Source organism: Pseudonaja textilis, chromosome 8 (genome assembly GCF_049901715.1).
Source record: "Pseudonaja textilis isolate UNSWEBS1 chromosome 8, rPseTex1.2, whole genome shotgun sequence".
Lineage (NCBI taxonomy): Eukaryota > Metazoa > Chordata > Lepidosauria > Squamata > Elapidae > Pseudonaja > Pseudonaja textilis.
This window is the reverse complement of record NC_141997.1, coordinates 3,870,777-3,890,488: the sequence shown is the minus strand read 5'-3', so window position 1 is coordinate 3,890,488 and position 19,712 is coordinate 3,870,777. Positions and strand designations below refer to the sequence as shown.

At 42.4% G+C, this 19,712-nt stretch overlaps 1 protein-coding gene and 1 pseudogene across 1 annotated transcript in view; one reads left to right on the top strand and one right to left on the bottom strand.

Moving 5' to 3' along the window:
- The window catches only part of IL1RAPL1 (interleukin 1 receptor accessory protein like 1), a 1,645,997-nt gene that overhangs the window by 199,410 nt on the left and 1,426,875 nt on the right, over positions 1–19,712 (top strand). The gene's annotated exons all lie outside the window — the stretch shown is intronic.
- LOC113446423 (eukaryotic translation initiation factor 4E pseudogene) lies at positions 1,317–1,821 on the bottom strand (annotated as a pseudogene).

Genomic DNA, 19,712 nt, shown 5'->3' with positions numbered 1-19,712 from the left:
ATGTGAGAAAAAAGATACCCCATATGGCAAATAATATGGTTTTTATTTATGAGGTCATACTACCACAAGCTTTAGGACTGCAGGTGAGTAAAGGATAAAGGTAGATGAGCAAATGTGACATTCATAAACAAGCAAGAAGATGATTGAGACATCATGATCAATGCCCCACACTTTTTGAATATATGTCAAAGTTGCATGCACATACAAAGAGATAGCATTTGATCACCATGCTATTCCTGCCATTTTGTTTGTTTTGCCTCTCCCTACTATACCTCTGTTGCCACAACTGTGTGAAAGTACTTGCTTGGTCTAATATCAACTCATGCCTTCCTTTCAAGTATAACAGTTAATTTCTGATGGTTCACAGATAGGATAGAGTGGGGCTTTGAAAGTCAGTCTTTGTTCTTCAGTAGAACAATATCTGATTTGACTATCTTTGTTCTGTTAGTGTATCCTGGTTACACAGCTCCTGATTGTTGGTTTTTGAATGTTGGATTGTATTATTTTACTCATAGCCTGCTGCTGTTGTTCTATCTTTGAACTGTTTCTTACTGTTGTTCCTGTTATTTTAACTTTATTTTTGTAACTATTTCTGACCTTTGTGCTATTGTTTGGTATTACCATAGTGCTTTTTGAAAGATTCTACAACATGACAACTAATTCAAAAAAATTAGTTGCCATATTGAATCGGTTTCCAAATCATTTTGTGTGTAAAGCTCTGAGATTCTTATATTTCTCTCAGGAATCTCCCGACTCTTTTAAGCCCTCAATTTCTCCAGTTATATGGCCTGTTATGTTGTCATGGAAGATTTCTCCATCTATTTCATGGGTATAAAACTCAATCATGTCACATGATGTATCATAACAATCACAATGTTTTTTGCCTTTGTGGAGCTGGGATGGGTGTGGCCTGCACATGATGCATCCTGCTTATGGGCCACCAGTTTGACAGGCCTGATCTATTGGATGCACAAAACCATAATACAATAGTGACTCAAAAATCAGTGACAGATAGCAAGTTAACTGCTGGATTATGTACAACCATGGAGACAAAAGACTTCTTAAAATCATAATTTATATCAAGATAGCTATATTTTATATCCTAGCATTTACTTGTAACATTTTTTAGACAACAGTTGTGAATAGAAACGTAGGATAAGAACAGCAGTTAAACTATTTATATGTGAAAATTCAGGAACAAATGTATTTCCCCCCCTTGATTACAACATTTTAATGGGAAGAGCAGAGACATGCTAAATTTTCATGTAGCTCATCTTTAGCCATCCTGCCAAGGTTTGAGTTCAAGCCCAGTGAGCTCACACAATAAATCTGTTCTTCATAAGGGAGCCACTCTTGGTAGCTTATTTTGCATGAGCCTGATAAACCAATTACCATTTTTGAAGAGTGGCCCAGGTGTTCCTTATACACACTTTGCCTCCCGGGTCCAAATGGCAATTTTGTCCCCTTTGGCTCGAATATTGATAATTGCCCCACAGACATCATCACTGTAGTAACAGAACATCTCTCCAAACAGGCACAGCAAAGTCTCTAACCAGAAATGGTCAAGTTCTGTACGCCACTGCTGCTTAGCCAGTGTGATAAGCCAACAACCACTATGCTTGTTCCACTTGGGCTCACATGGGTTCAATTCCATCTTTGAAAACAGAGTAGTCACAGCCAGAAGTCAGTTTGCTAGCTAATTGGATATGGCTATATAGTGCCCAGAAGTCTTCCACAGTATCAAACTTGGTAACAAGCTGCAAGTTTACCTTACCAAATTTTGCTCTTGTCATTTTTGAAGAACCACAAGGCTGCTGCCATGTTTTACACAATATTTTTTTCCAATTCTTTTTACCTAGAAAATACTTGGAGAATCTCTTTAAATCCTCAAACCAGACAGGCTTTTCTTCAAAAGACAAGAGAGTTTCATTTGTAGAATCTGTTAACTTCCTTTATTGGTTGCAGCATGACATGCAGCAGGAACAAATGTATTATGAAGCAACATTTTGGAATATTGCTTTGTTTTCTTTATGTACCTGAAGCATTGTTTAAAAATACATAGTATGGAGTTACAAAATATACACAGGAACATAATAGATTATGTTTTTCATCTTTTTTCTTATGACCAAAGTTTCATATTGGCTGGCAGATAGAATTTTTCAAGGAATATATTTACTTAAATGAGAGCTTATCTTCTCTCACTGAAAAATGATAAATACTTGCTTCATTAAAAAAATAAAATAAAATCCTAGAAAATATGAATATAATAGACAAAAATGTATGGTCAATTAACAACCCTCCAGTTTAGGCAACATATGAACAGTCTCTCTCTTATTTTTCTTTTTCTTCCAAAAGATGTAACTATTAGACTTTTAATTACAATTTTCATTTTCTGTGGGCAATAGAAACAGTTTAAGAACAATTGCAAAAGTGATTAATGAATCTGAGCAATAAATCAGATAATGGTTAAAATATTAATCTCTATATATGGAAGAAAATCTGCAAACATACCCTTTCACATTGCAGTTTCCTGGGAAACATTTTCTAGCATATTAAATGCCTGATCATTTGTGAATTAATTATGAATTAATTTAGCTCCTTCATATTTTGTTAATCAGTTGAACAAAGTAGACCAGCTTCTAAAAACTGGAATTGAAGCACAGGTAGTTTAAGGGCTGGTTAAAATACAGCTCAGAATTATCAATTTCCACATTGTTTTATTTTTATGCATATAACATTTGAAAACATCTACAGATAGTCCTCAACTAATGACCACAACTGAGCCCAAAATTTATCTTGCTAAGTGACACCTTTGTTAAGTGAGCTTCGCCCCATTTTATGACATTTCTTGCCCCATTTGCTAAGTGAATCAATGCAGTGGTTACATCAGGAACATGGTTGTTAAGTGAATCTGGTTTCCATTGACTTAGCTTGTAAGAAAGTCACAAAAGATGATAATGTGACCCCAGGATGCTGCAATAAATATGAGCTAGTTGTCGATGTCTGAATTTCGATCATGTGGTCACAAATGTGAAAAATGGTCATCAGTCACTATTTTCAGTGCCATTGTAACTTTGACCAGTCATTAAATGAACTCCTGCAACCATCTGTCAGAAAAATCAAGCTTGGGAAGGCTGCACATGGCCCTCACAAGCTTCGTTTTTGTCTGCGGCAGTCTTCTGCAAACCTCTGCAAGCAAACATGTAGCTCAGGGGGTCACACATAGCTCCCCAGCCTCATTTTCAGCTCCAATTTTGACTAGTCATTAAATGAACTCTTGCAACCATCTGTCAGCAAAAATCAAGCTCGGGAGAGTCATGAGGGCTCATGGCCCTCATGAGCTTCATTTTTGTCTGCAACAGCTTTCTGCAAACCTCTGCAAGCAAAATGTAGATCACACACAGCCCGAGGCCCCGTTTACAGCTGCAATGGTTCCTGCAGTCCTCTGCCATTGAAAACAGAGCTCCAGGGGGAGCACACAGCCCACATGAGCTCTATTTTCACTGGCAAAAGGCTGCAGACGCCATCATGGCCAAACATGGAGCATGGGCCCTCCCGAGGTCTTCCTGAGCTCCATTTTTGCTGGCAGAAGCACCGTGGGCTAGTCCTTCACTGTCTCTAGACCATCCCCGCAGGCCAGATCTAAGCACCCTGTAGGCTGGATCTCTCTCTCTCTCACACACACACAGATTTGATCAGATTGTTTTCTTGCTCTCTCACCCAACCTCATGGTAGTGGTCATTAGCCATGCTCTTCATGGTGATTTACAGTTGATCCATCCTCCACCTCCCCACCACCTCACCTCATTTGTCTTTGTTCTTCATCACTTCTTCTTGCTCACCATCATAATGGAGCAGGAGGTTGAGCAATGCACCTGTGTGGCGGCCACAAAGCAAGGCAGGAGGTGAGGTGGAAGACAAAACGTGGTGGGGACAGGGCTGCTGGAGCTGCCGCAAGATGAGGCAGTTGTCAGGGTCTTGATGGCCTGGCTGTGGGGCACTCAGATAAGCCGATGCAGGGCATGGGGGGGCAGCTTTGCACCTTGTGTTGCTTCATCCTCCACCTCCCCAACTGCATAAGTTTGTGGCTGCCGCACAGGTGCATTGCTCAACTTCCTGCTCAATTATGATGGCGAGCAAGAAGAAATAGCAAAGAATGAAGAAGAATGAAGTGAGGTGGTGGGTGGTGGGTGGTGGAGGACAAAGCAAGGCAGGGGGTGTGAAGCTGCCTCACCTGCCCTGCACTGACTTTCCTGAGGGCCCTTCAGCCAGGCCACCCTCACAACCCCACCCCCTAGGACAGCCATATCCCTTCACTAATCTGCTTTCCAGCTCCGTTCATCACTAGTGTGCAGGGCAACAAAAGAAGTCTGCGGGACTATGGTAAAAATATAGTTCAGACCTTCCAACTTCTTATGAAAAAGAGAAAAAGATCTCGCGAGGGTGGAAGGTCTGTACTATTTTTTTACCATAGTCCCACAGATTACTTTTGTTGTCCTGCATGCGATGGCGGAGTACTGTGCCTTTGCGCATGTGTGCCCACCACTTCCTTTGCACATGCAAGCTCACCAGGATGGCATGGGCCAGGCCAAAGTAATGCGGGCCAGCCCCTTACAGTTTCCATAATGGCCGTGTGGGCTGGATCTGATCTCATCATGGGCTGGATCTGGCCCACAGGCCTTGAGCTTGACACCCCTGTTATAAAGGCTGTGCAGTACTCACATTGATGGTTGGGAACTATAATATTGTTAGCCCTCCCAGGTAAACTAGACACAAAACACAAAACCAGATCAGCTAATTATCCTTTACTGTAAGGCTGCACTGACAGAATTTTGCAAATCTCCTGCTGTCAATTTTAACAGCCTATCAAGTAGTGCAGGTCATTCTTATTTTTTTCTCTAGTCTTTAAGTCACTGGAACTCCTCCCTTCTGGTCTGATTATTTCCTAGGCAGTAACTCTTCCCCTCATTCTTCACATAGCAATAAATGAGTGAAGTATTATTCTGAAGTATCTCCTTGAACATCTATCTATCTATCTATCTATCTATCTATCTATCTATCTATCTATCTATCTATCTATCTATCTATCTATCCATCTATCTATCTATCTATCATCTATCTATCTATCATCTATCATGTATGGAAGACAGCTTTGCAAGTTACCTTTCAGATTAGGAGAACATAGTAACTCCCTCCTAATTAGGTTCCATCTAATTCTTTAGTTATTGATAACTTAAATAATTATAACCATTTTTTTTTTGTTTTTCTTCCTGAATTCTCAGATTTGAGATGGCATCCTCAATACACCAGCTTATTGAACGTATACATGTCATGTAATTTTTATAAAACATAAGTTATTCTATTGTAACAAGCTTGGTCATTTCTGATAATCACTGCTTTGTTTATTTATTACCATTCTTGTGGTATTTTTATCTGCAAACAACACTTTAGGTATAGTCATTTTACTGTGTAGTTTGCAGTATATATGCCCTTACCATGTATTTATTGTAAATGGAGTAATTTTCTATTGTTGTTAATTTATTTGGCAAACCTGGGAAGGAAAATGTGATTATTGACAAAATTTTTGATATTTTTTACTGTCACTTTGGATATTCAGTATAGGTCTACAATTTTCAAGAAATTCTCAAGTGAGATCAAGTGACCTACAGAAGAATATCATTAATAGTATATGTTTTCAATATATATTCAATATATATAACTTCACACAATCACAGACAAAAATAACATGCTAGAAATGATTTGCAATAATGTGTTAATGTAAAGTAAACTTAATGTTATTGAAATATACATTTCTAAAATTGAAAAAAAAAACACCTCACTATGCTTCTTAAGTTGATAGCAACATTTTCATTGTTTATAGTAAATTCCTCTGAAATTATTCTATATTTTGACTATTGGTGTACCTACAAAAGTATATAATGTGACTCTGAAGAAAGTAAAAAGAACTCCTATGTTATTATTGAACAAGTCAAACAGAAAATCTTCTAACAGTCACTATTAATAGCTACATATGTTAGATATTTTAATCAATTCTGCTCTATAGTTAAAAATTATAGACGCAAACCTTCACTTGTTGACATTTTCCTTTATACCAATTTTGATAAGTTCATTAATAATGAATGTTCACTTACAAGAAATAGCTATTATGCGTGCAAACTGCTTAGTACACTTGTACTGCAAATGCCCCGTGAAAGCCAATGTAACATTATTGGAAGCTCCTCTCATACTATTATATGCAATGGGAGAAATTGTGTGAAAGTAAGAATAGCAAATCAAATTAAGCACATACTCCCAATATTGGTTATTGTCAGCAATATTTTCTTTTGTCCCTATTCAAGTAGTGTAGCATACACAAAGAGGAATATTTAAAATGTACAGAGATAAAAAGATTAATCATTACTGCCGTATCTCTATCTTTACTTTGTCTACTGCACAAAATAATTTAAGAGCCATTTTTCCCTGTTATTAATTTTTTTCTATGTACTTTTTAAAACAATGTATGTTAGAGTCAATGAAATCCTAAACCAATAGAAAACTTGGTTTTTTCTGAGACACGTTAAAGTGACATATGACAGAATTATTGCAATATTTCAGAATACTGGAAAAGGTGTTTTTAGAAACCATTTTAGGAAAACTGGATTCTATAGTGTTATTTGTTTGAAGAATGCTGGATGTTCTAGGTTTTCTCTGTTTTCTGTTTTCAGTCATATTCATCATCAGCTCTGTCAACCTTGACAGAGGCCATTTTGGGGCTTTAGTGTTGCCACACTGGAGCTGAGTGATAGGGAAGGGGGGAATAGAGATAGCTGGGGTTTGTAGCTAAAACAAAATACTTTTCCCTGGGAACCAAGGACATTCCCACAGGTGTCAGGGAGAGAGGAGGAGTAAAGTTAACAGACAACCAGGCGACACCTTGATTGGACCATGTGACTGATTGTCTTGGGGAAGGAGGAAGCTTTTACTTTTAATTAGGTGAAAACTGTGGGAACATTCAGAGTCGGTTTTCAACAGCCTGTGCCAATATGATATATTGTTCTTTGATGAATTTATCTGCCTTAGGGTTCTATTTGCTATGGTGTATTACTTGGAACCCTGACATTCAATCAACTCTCCTAATTCTCCACTCCAGCTGGAGCCACTCTCCAGGGTCCTGGGCCCCAGCTGCTCACCCAGTCTACCCTGGGAGCAAGAAGACTCAAGGAAGATGATGGGATGGAAAAGAAAGAGAAAGTGCCTGTGGGCAGCTGTGCAGTAGCTGCAGCTCTTTCACTTTGTTTGGTGCCATTCAGTTATTGGACAGCTCCTTCCCCAGCAGTGTTGGGAGCGGGCAGAGGGCCAATAACTGAATGGCACTAAACAAAGTGAAAGAGCTGCAGCTGCTGCACAGCTGCCCCCAGGCACTTTCCTGATCCCCAAGGAATACTGGGACATAGCCAGGGTATTTAGTGAGGAGGAACACAACACACTATCCCCACCACCACCACCCATTGGATTGTGCCATAGAATTGTACCAGGAGCAAAACAACCAAAATCAAAGATGTACTCCATGACCCCCCCAGGAAATGAGAAAATTGAGAGAGTACATTGACACCAACCTAGCCCAGGGATTCATACAGCCAGCTAAATCCAGAGTGGTTGCCTAAGTCTTCTTTAATGAGAAAAAAGATGGGTCAATGAGGCTCTGCATTAATTTTAGTATGGGAGTGGGTACCTGTTCTCCACACATATGTCATTAATTTTAGGGGAAGTAATGACATATGTGTGGAGAACAGGTACCCACTCCCATACTTAGCCAAGGGGAAGGTGTGTACCAAGCTAGACCTAGGAAAAGTATACTACTGGGTGTGAATCAAGGAAAGAGATGAGTGGAAAACTCCCTTAGGAAGCTTCCAATTCAAAGTAATACCTTTTGGTTTAGAAGGAGCCCCTGCAATCTTTATGCAACTGATAAATGAGTACTTATGTAAAAGAATCCTCATGTACCTTGATGACATTCTTATTTTCACTGAGACCCTGGAGGAGCACATTAAATTGGTGCTCCAGGTGTTGAAAAAAATCCCCGTGGCTAAACTATATGCGAAGCTGTCCAAATGCAAATTCCACAAGACTAGCCTAGACTACCTGGCTACCAACTGTCAATCAAGGCCATAGAAATGGACCTGGATGAAGTTAAAGTGGTCTTAGACAGGCAATTCCCTCACACAGAAAAACAGCTTCAGAGCTTCTTTGCTAACTTCTATAGGCAATTCATTCCCTCCTTCACTGAAATTGTCCTGCCCATCACCAATCTGTTAAAGACTGGGGAAGGCCCTCAGCAACCATGGTCAAGCCAACCACTAAATGGGACTCTAAATGAGTGCCAGTGGACAGTCGAAGTGCTGAAAAAGCTATTTGTCAAAGAGCCAATCCTCAGATACCCTAATCCAGAATAGCTCTTTGTAGTCCAAACTGACACCAGTGATGTGCTCATCACAGCAGTTCTCTTTCAGAGGAGCACCAATGATAACTTTCAACCCTGTGCATATACCTCCAAAAAATTGACTGAGACTGAAAGAAGATGGGCAGTGTGGGAAAAGGAAGCCTATGCAGTTCAATGGGTCCTACTGACCTGGAGACACTTTCTTGAAGGCACTCATTTGCTATTTGAAGTGTGGACTTATCATAAGAACCTAGAGGCACTTAAGACCCCATGAAAACTCTCCCCAAAACAAGTTTGTTGGGTGCAGTATTTCAAATGGTTCAATTTCAAGCTAAAGTACATCATGTGTGTGTGTGTGTGTGTGTGGAAACCCTCCTGTCAGATGCCCTGTCATGCAAACCACTGTACAATAGTAAACATAAAGAGCGATTTCCAGCTATGCTTCTGGCACCATTGGAGCTGAGGACCTTGAGCTCCATGGCCATGCTCCGAGCTTTCCCTGTCAGATGGCTCCAAGAGGAGCCCTAGCCACCCTGGAGGGGTAGTGAAGTAAAGTGGGGCACCTTGCAGGTCGAGGAGAACCGCATCTCTCTCCATGACTTGGAAAATCCCCCTCATTCAAAGACGAGGAACAGCGGCAGCTAACATCCAGCCAGAATACCTAAGAGAGTGCAGGAGAGAAGAAAACAACGAACAGAGATTGTTGCTGGGTGAGATTATTCTTTTTTTCTTTAAAAATTACCCCAAGGAAAAAAAATCCTAGAAAAGAGGCTCTAAAACTATAATTGTTTAAGTGGAGGAAGAAAATATTTTTAAAGATATTTATACTGAAAATCATTTAAATAATTGATTTGTTTGGAAAGAAATGGAGATTGAGTGAAATAAGTATCTGCTGGAGAAAAGGCAGTATGGAAATTGGAATTTTCCGATGCTAATTCTAATATTAATGATTGGAAAATAAACCATGCTTCTACAATTTTGGACTCTCTGAATTAAATTGAGGCATAGTTGTTTATTCCACTTTTATCGCTACTAAGATTGGAGTTGAAGGAACAGCTGTGGAAACAAGAGGACTTTTCAATTAGATATTTATATTGTTCTGAAATAATATGGATTTGATCAATACGATGGATGAGAAAATTGAAAATACCTCACAAAAAACAATGAATAAAGACCAAATTGCCCATGAATTAGTGAAATCAACAGAAAGATTGGATGAAATGGACTACTTAAGCCAGCAAATGGAACACAAACAGGGAAAGAATATAGATCAGAAAACCAGCAAATGAAGCAACCGCCTGGTGAAGAGGAAAACCAGATAAATGGCAAGCAAGAGGAATGGAAAGAACAGATGGATTGGTCAGACCAACAAATAAACCAAAGACTAGAGCAAAAAATAGGACTGACAATCAGCTGATAAGGGAAAAAAGACTGAAGAAAATTAAACAGACAAATTGACAATTGGAGAGACAGAAATATACTTTTGATAAGGAGATTGGAACATGGACAGACATTTGGGAGAATTGGCATCCTAACATTGTACTGGGAGAAGTGTCTAGATTGAACAAGAAAGATACAGATGAAGATAGAGATAAAGATGAGGAGTGTGGGAGGTGAATTATAAAATGGATAAAAATTGAAGCACTAAGGAGGAGAAGAGATGATGAATAAAAAGAATTGCCATTTAAATATTTAAGTAGCCTGACTGTAAGCTAAAGGGGGCAAAAATAAAATTAGATAGGGGAAATATTAGAATATAATTTTTTATAGAATGAATAAAAATAATAGACAGAAAGACTAGAAGTTAACAGATGTTAAGCATTTTTTCTATGTATTTTTAAATAATGTAATGAGAATTATTTAAATTTGATAAATGTGATAGAGATTACTAATATTGTTAGCATGAATTGGACCAATATGAATGATACTTAGAATTAATTTTGTTTATATATAATAAAGAAATGTTTAGATTGAACAAGAAAGACAGAGGTGAAGAGAGAGATAAAGATGAGAAGATAGGCATTGTTTTTGTTTATGTATGTTTAAACAATATAATGAGGATTACTTAAATTTGACAAATGTGATAGAGATTACTAATTTTGTTATGATGAATTGTATTAATATGAATGATACCCAGAACCAACTATATCAAACATGAAGAGATGGTCCACGCTATGATCCCCCCTCCCAACCTGCCTTGGAAGCCACAGCTAGGAGACAGGCTAAATGACAAAAACCCGCAGACGGGGGATGACCCAAAAACTAAGGGACGAACTGTCAGTTGACCCATGGTATAGTGACAACAAACAAGCACTGACCCTGAAAGATGGACTAACCTGGAAAGACTCCAAATTCTATGTGCTCAATAGCCTGTGACTCCAAGTACTCCAGATGAGTCATGATTCCAAGCAGGCAGGGCACTTCGGCTATTTGAAAACCCTGCATCTGGCCAAAAGACAATTTTGGTAGTCCAAAATGAAAAAAGACATTGAGGACTATGTTAAAAGCTGTGCCAATTTTGCAGCCAAGACCATACAGGAGCCAAAAGACCTCCTCTATGGAGAATTAGTGCAGGGAAAGTGCCCTAGATGGAGACCAAAGCTGAGCTATAAGGATATCTGCAAGAGGGATCTAAAGGCCTTGGGAATGGACATTAACAGCTGGGAAACCTTGACCTCTGATCATTCAGCTTGGAGGCTAAAGACACCACATGGCCTTCTCCAATTCAAAGAGACATTCGTTCGGCAGGCTGAGACAAAGAGGCAGTCCCGGAACCAATGAAATCTGAGGGCTTGACAGGGACAGACTATATCCATCCTCAGTGTGGAAGGGATTGCCACTCTCGAATTGGCCTTTTTAACCACACTAGATTCTGATTTAGGACCTCTTTTCAGAGCTTGATACCATAGTCTTTTGAGACTGAAGGATGCCAATCATGTGCAGCCTTGAAGAAGAGGCCAGAGGAAACCTCCTGGGTTGCTTCAGCAAGTGGCAGACCCATCACGACCCTGGGAAGAAATTGCCATAGACTTCATTGTCGAGCTCCCTGAGAGTGGAGAGAATATGGTCATTTGGACCATAATAGATTTGTTCACAAAGCAAGCCCATTTCATCAGCAAAAAACCCATTGGCCAAGCTCTTTATAAGACAGATTTATAGGTTGCATGGTGTTCCCCCCAAGATCATCTCTGATAGAGAGGTCCAATTCACCACTAAGTTCTGGAGTAAGTTCATTAAGTCCATTGGGTCTTTGCAGGTGCTTAGCTCAGCATTTCATCAGAGTACCAATGTTATGATGCTACAAATGCTATGATGGAGCATATTTGAGATGCTATGTCAACTATCAGCAGCCTAACTGGGCACAGTTGCTGCCATTCACTGAGGTGGTATACAAGGAGGTGGTATACATGTGAGTAGTACTGGCCTCAGCCCTTTTCAAGTCACCAGTGGCATGAAATTCATCCCCATGCCTCAACTCTCTAGGGCAGGGGTCCCCAACCACCGGGCCGCGGACCAGTACCGGTCCTTGGAACATTTCCTACCAGACCGCCGGTTTGCTGGGCGCCGCCATCTTGTTTGACGAGAAAGTGCTTCCGGGTGAGCTTTTCCGGTTGGAAAGCAGTGTTTGGGTCCTGAAGGAACCCTCGCACCTTAGTTTCATTGAAGGGGGGGGCTTCGAAGGAAACTAAGGCGCGAGGATTCTTTCATCACCCAAGGCAAGGCGAGCCGAGTGACCATCCCAAAGCCATCCCGAAGCGAAGCCCATCAACAACGGTACAAAGGAGGAGTTGAAGGTGGCGGGGAGAAGCAGGGGATGGATGGCTGGCCAGTCACTCGGCTCGCCTTGCCTTGTCATGCGTGCTGATGCCGGTACCAGGCCGCGGATCATTTTGTGATGCCGGTACTGGGCCGTGGCACAAAAAATGTTGGGGGCCACTGCTCTAGGGAGCCCCCCTCATCCATGTTGCTAAACGAATGGATGGAGTCACTGAAAGAGGCATGGGAAAATACCAAGCAGGTTTTACTAGAAGTGGGGAAAAGCACAAGTTGACAAATCCCACAGACCCCATATGCCATTTGAAGTGGGGAGCAAGGTTTACCTTTCCACAAAGTACATAAAGTTAAAACTCTATAGTTGTATTATTTGGAACTCTGTAACCCTTGTAATACACTAAAGGTGTATTACTTGGAACCCTGACAGGCTCACATGCTAATGCATCCTTTAATGTTTGGCTGCCCCATTGAATAGAGCAAATGCCTTTTTTCCTTCCATTTGTTATTTTTATTATACTTCAGCTTCAAATCCTTTCCCTCCACTATCTCCCACTATCAAATTTTTTAGATATTTTGCAGACTTGCATATAGATGCTGCTATAATGACAAGCTAGATCTGAATGATGGGCAATTTACCTTGTGGAGTTTCTTCAGCTTATTAGGACTGTTTGATCTATGGCAGGGGTGTCAAACTTGATTTCATTGAGGAATGCATCAGGGTTGTGTTTGTCCTTGGGGGGCCAGGGTGTGGCCAGGGTGGGCATGGCCACCTTGATGTCACTCATGTCAGGGGCGCTTGTGGTGGCCCGAGTGCTCTGCCAGCAAAAATGGGCTCCTTAGCTCAGTTTTCCACTGTGATGGCCTCCTGCGGCCATCTGCCAGCAAAAATCAAGCTTGAGAGAGCCCCATTTTTGACTGCGATGGCCTCCTGCAGCCCTCTAACAGCAAAAATGGAGCTTGGGGGTGTGTGTGCAGTCTCCCAAGCACTGTTTTTGGTCACAACAGCCTAAGGCAGCCCTCTTCCAGCAAAAATGGAGCTCAGGGGGTTGTGCACCTGGGCCCAGTTTTCAGCCACAACAGCTTCCTGCAACCCTCTGCTGGTCAAAACAGAGCTCAGGGGAATACACCTCCCAAACTCTATTTTCGCTGGTAGAGTGCTGCAGGAGACTGTTGTGGCCAAACATGGAGCCTGGGAGGCCGCATGTGGCCCTCACGAACTCCATTTTTGCTGGCAGAGGCACCATGGGCTGGTCCTTCACTGTTTCCAGGGCAACCCCATGGACCAGATCTAAGTTCCCCACAGGCTGGATCCTGCCTCCGGACCTTCAGTTTGATACCTTTACACTGATGTATGGTATGATATCTGTATGGAGTTAAATAAACTTTAAATAAAGTTTGGAAACTTCAACACATAAAATGGCAGAGTACTGGGCCTGTGTGCGCATGCACCTACCACCTCCTGTGTGCACATAAGCCCGCTGGGATGGTGTGGTTCAGGCCAAAGCGACACAGGCTGCCCCCTTACCGTTTCCAGGATGGTTGCACAGGCCGATCTGATTTCATTGCAGGCCTTGAGTTTAACACTCCTGTTCTACCCCATCAGCATTTACATTATAGTTTTGAAATATATTATATTTCTGTGTTGGAAACTGGCATGGGGACATTCCCCTAAAAGGTGATTTACACATATTATGCTTACAAATTATAATAATTTTAATCATTTTTAAAACATTTATAGAAATACTGAAGAGAAAAATTAGCAACAGGAGATCTTATATTTTAAAGAATTATTAATACATTCTTTGGGAGGGGCATCTGGTTGTTAATCTTGTTATTGTTAGTACTGTATTAACAGTGGGACCTCTGCTTAAACCCATTCTGTGGAATAGTCTAATCCTAAACTTCTTGCAGCTGACTTTTAAACTGCTGAGTAGTGCCTCTGGAATTTTCCATAGGTATATATGGTATATACCTATATTTAAATTAATGATAGGGGATGCCAGACCTGCCACAACGTAAACCTCTAAATAGAAATGATCCTTGGCTCCATTAGTTGATAAAGGTATAGTTTATTACAGATCAAGTACACTGCTCAAAAAAATAAAGGGAACACAAAAATAAGACATCCTAGATCTGAATGAATGAAATATTCTTATTAAATACTTTGGTCATTACATAGTTGAATGTGCTGACAACAAAATCACACAAAAATGATCAATGGAAATCAAATTTAGCAACCCATGGAGGTCTAGATTTGGAGTTACACTCAAATTAAGGTGGAAAAAAAGGCTGATCCAACTTTGATGTAATGTCCTTAAAACAAGTCAAAATGAGGTTCACTAGTGTGTGTGGCCTCCACATGCCTGTATGACCTCCCTACAATGCCTGGGCATGCTCCTGATGAGATGGGGGATGGTCTCCTGAGGGATCTCCTCCCACACCTGGACTAAAGCAACCCCCAACTCCTGGACAGTCTCTGGTGTAACATGGCATGGATGGAGCAAGACATGATGTCCCAGATGTTCTCAATTGGATTCAGGTCTGGGGAACGGGCAGTCCTGTCCATAGCATCAATGCCTTCATCTTGCAGGAACTGCTGACACACTCCAGCCACATGAGGTCTAGCATTGTCGTGCATTAGGAGGAACCCAGGGCCAACTGCACCAGCATATGGTCTCACAAGGGGTCAGAGGATCTCATCTCGGTACCTAATGGCAGTCAGGCTATCTCTGGTGAGCACATGGAGGGCTGTGCGGACCCCTAAAGAAATGCCATCCCACATCATTACTGACCCACTGCCAAACTGGTCATGCTGGAGGATGTTGCAGGCAGCAGAACGTTCTCCACGGCGTCTCCAGACCCTGTCATGTCTGTCACATGTGCTCAGTGTGAACCTGCTTTCATCTGTGAAGAGCACAGGGTGCCAGTGGTGAATTTGCCAATCTTGGTGTTCTCTGGCAAATGCCAAACATCCTGCATGGTGTTGGGCTGTAAGCACAGCCCCCAGCTGTGGATGTCGGGCCCTCATACCACCCTCATGGAGTCTGTTTCTGACCGTTTGAGCAGCCACATGCACATTTGTGGCCCGCTGGAGATCATTTTGCTCTGGCAGTGCTCCTCCTGTCTCTCCTTGCACAAAGGCGGAGGTAGCGGTCCTGATGCTGGGTTGTTGCCCTCCTACGGCCTCTTCCACATCTCCTGATGTACTGGTCTGTCTCCTGGTAGTGCCTCCATGCTCTGGACACTACGCTGACAGACACAGCAAACCTTCTTGCCACAGCTCGCATTGATCTGCCATCCTGGATGAGCTGCACTACCTGAGCCACTTGTGTGGGTTGTAGACTCTGTCTCATGCTACCACTAGAGTGAAAGCACCACCAGCATTCAAAAGTGACCAAACCATCAGCCAGAAAACATAGGAACTGAGAAGTGGTCTGTGATCACCACCAGCAGAACCACTCCTTTATTGGGGATGCCTTGCTAACTGCCTATGCTTTCCACCTGTTGTCTATTCCATTTGCACAATAGCATGTGAAATTGATTGTCAATCAGTGTTGCTACCTAAGTGGACAGTTTGATTTCACAGAAGTGTGATTGACTTGGAGTTACATTGTGTTGTTTAAGTGTTCCCTTTATTTTTTGAGCAGTGTATATTGCAATAGTGCAAAGCCAGAACTGAGAATCACACGCCAAAATCCCTAAGTTCAACTTTTCCCTCCCTTAACTGTCCCACTCCTGTGTAACCAATCAGTTTTTATTTATTTGTTTGTTTATCTTTTATTTATTTATTTATTTGATTTGTCAGTCATTTACAAGATAATAGATATAAGTATAAACATGAGTAAGAATACAGGAAATAGGTACTAATAAGATGTTTTCATAATGGTTAGTCCAAGCGTAGTTTGGTATGCAGTTTCCTCCTTCCAACTGAATGACTTTGAGGAAATGTCTTGAGAAGATACAGTACTTACTTTTGTTTCCCCAAGCATTCCCCCTTCATCGTTGCTCCTCACATTTCATGGCAGTCTGTCACCGCCAGCAGCAAAGCTCAAGTAAATATAAGGTGGCAGCTGAGGGGGATTTACTTTTATATTAACTATTATACCATTATACTGTGAACTTTTTTTATAAAATGCCAGAATTCATATTATTTACATCATCTAAATATCAATCAAATAAATTTACAATATCAATAGTAGGAACTAGATTTATGGTTGAAGTCTGAGATCAGAAATTGCATATTCTGAATTTGGACTGTATATTCCCAACAAAATTATTTGGGGGGGGGGCACAGTAACTTTATTACCAGCCATAACAATAACTTTGTTGTGAGAAAATGCATTTTGCATATGGATTTTGTTTTAGCACACCCAGTCGCTTTGTGTGAATTATGCCATCATAGAATACCTTACAAAGTTTTCTTCCACATAGCAGGTAGCATTTCTATTTTGTGAAAAATGCCTACCAAGGTTTTTTTTTCTTTGCTTCACAGAAAAGCAATCTCATCTTTGCTGCATATGAAGGATGCAAGAGTTGTCCTCTAACTGGTTTAAATTCATGCTGAAAAACTAGGGCATATATTTCAAAAATAGATCAGGAAGCCATCAAATTACCTTCTTTGAAAGAAGACTGTTATGTCCTGAGGACTCTAGGAGTTCTCACTCAGGTCCGTTCACTTTGCGGGGGCGTTTTCCCCTTTCACCCATTGGTTGGTTCTCCCCAGCAGCCAGCTATAAAAGCAGGCTGCGGGGTCCAACCAGTTGCTGATCGCTGCGAGCCAGTTCCAGGCGTGGCAAGCACGGTCAGCCCTTTATTATTATAATAAAGTATTGTTGCACTCATGCTCTGGTTCAGCCTCTCTTTTCCCAAACTTAACACTGGCGACGAGGATGGGATGTCTACCAGAAGCACCATGCAACCGCTGAGTCACTAGCCGCCGATCCGCAGCCAGAGAGAGCGATCGGTCGGCGATAAGAGCAATGCTGATCCGCAGCCAGAGAGAGCGGTCAGCAAGCAAAAAGAGCAAACAAAAAGAGCAAACGCTGGTCCGCTGACAGAGAAAGCGGCCAGCAAGCAATAGAAGCGGACACTGATCCGCAGCCAGAGAGAGCGGTCAGAACGAAAAGTTAGAAGCGTCTGTAGCCGCTTGTTAGCCCAGCTACAGGAAAGTGAAGCGCTGCGAGCCGCAGCCGCTCATTGTTTAGGCGCGAAAATTCAAACGGCTGTCATTTGAATTTCAAACCTAAAAGGCACAGCACGGTGCTGTAGTCAAGTCACTGACGCCCACATAGGCGCGAATTTAAACGCCACCAACGGCTGACGGCCAAACGTGGCTAACCCAGAGAGAGAGAGAGGATTGCGAAAAGCCTCTCCAGAGCTGAAATCACTTGCCTGCCACAGGCACTAGAACATTTTTCTGCTGCCCCAGAGAGATTTTTTTTCCACAGGTTGTTCTACCGCCCCATCACCATGAACTCCAATCCAGTCTTCCCAGCGTTCAAACCGGATGAGGAGAAGTGGGAATCATACAAGAACCGTTTTAACCATTATATCGATGCAATTGGACTTGCTGATGCTGGAGAACATCGGAAAAAATCGTATTTCCTGATCTACTGTGGAGCCATCGTCTTCGATACTGCCACAGCCCTCGTGGCTCCACGTGAGTTGAAAAACGTTCCTTGGTCAGAGCTACTTGAAATCCTCACTAACCACTATTCTCCCAGGCCCTCACAGATTGCCAGGAGATTCACCTTCCGTATGAGGAAGCAAGCGGACAAGGAAACCATAAATCAGTATATGGCCGCTCTCAGAACAGCATCATTGCATTGTGGGTTTGGAACCTACCTGGAGGACATGCTCCTCAATCAACTAGTCTGCGGGGTCAAGGACCTACACCTTCAAAGGCGCCTCCTCGCGAAAAAAGACCTCAATCTCGCACAAGCAGTCGAGGAGGCCTTAGCAGCAGAATTGGCAGCGCACTCAGCCACCGAAATCCATGGCCCGACTGCCAAGCTGACATCAATTCCAGTCCACTCCGAGGAGGTGGTAGCAGAGGAATCCCTGAGTGATGAAAACGATGTCCACCGCCTCTCCAACGACAGACGGCCGCAGGTAGGAGCCAAACAAGAAAACATCGGTCCACCCAAGCACATCACCCTGTGCCTAGCCTGTGGTGGATCTCATCTGAGGGCCACCTGCAAGTTTAAGGGAGCCACCTGCAATAACTGCCATAAAAGGGGGCACATCGCGAGAGTCTGCCAAGCCCCTCAAAGCTCAACACAAAGGCACCCCCCCGTCTCACACTCGGGGCCGCAGAGGCAAGTATTGAACTGTCGCACACATCACTGTGCCAAGCACACTTGCCACACTGTTAGTAAAATCTCTCTCTCCGTTTACTTAAAAGGTAAACCGTGCCGCATGGAGGTTGACACAGGGTCAGCGCTCTCAATTATCTCGTGGAGCACCCTCAAGAGGCTACGGCCCAGTCTATCAACAAGCCGGCTCCAGAAGTGCCAGTTTAGCCTGAAGGACTACCAGGGGAGGACCATTCCTGTAATCGGCAGAGGCAAGTTCCTTGTCAGTTTTAAAGCTTTTAAAGGTCACCTACCTCTAGTGGTAGTTAACAGCAATCTCCCTACCTTATTGGGGCTCGATTGGTTTCCCCATCTCGGCCTAGGGCTAACAGGAGTCCATGCTGTCTCAACCTCAGACACTGACTCCTTATTCGCTGATTACTCAGATGTATTCAGCGATGAGCTGGGGTGTTATAACGGTACCCCAATATCGTTCTCAGTTGACCCCCAGGCAGTCCCAATCAGGCTAAAACCGCGTAGGGTCCCATTCGCTATTCGGCCAAAACTAGATGCTGAATTGGATAAACTATTAAAACAAGGGGTCATTGAGCCAACAGATTTCGCCAAATGGGAGACGCCCATTGTCACACCCTCAAAAAGACGGTAGCCTGAGAATTTGCTCGACTACAAGACCACAATCAATAAGTTTCTACAAGTTAGCGCTTACCCAGTGCCCGTCATTCAGCATTTATTACACACTTTTGAACCTGGCAGCATTTTTGCCAAATTGAACATGTCTCAAGTGTATCAACAGTTCCCTGTTGACAACCAAACAGCGGAACTCCAGACCATCGTCACTCACAGGGGTGCTTTCCGATGCAAGCGTCTCCAATTTGGCGTAAGTGTTGCCCCAGGTATCTTTCAATCCCTCATGGAGCGGATTTTACAGGGCCTCCCTGGAGTAGTACCCTACTTCGACGACATCTTAGTCTCGGCCAGGGACAGACCCCAACTCTTCCAGAGAGTTCGAGCAGTGTTAGAGAGGTTCAGACAGCATGGCCTCAAATTGAAAAAAAAAAAATGCGCCATTGCCACTAGACAGGTGGACTTTCTGGGTTATAAAATTGACGCCTCAGGCATTCACCCCTGGAGTCCAAGGTTAAGGCAATTCACGAGGCACCCACTCCAACCTCCAAAACTGAACTA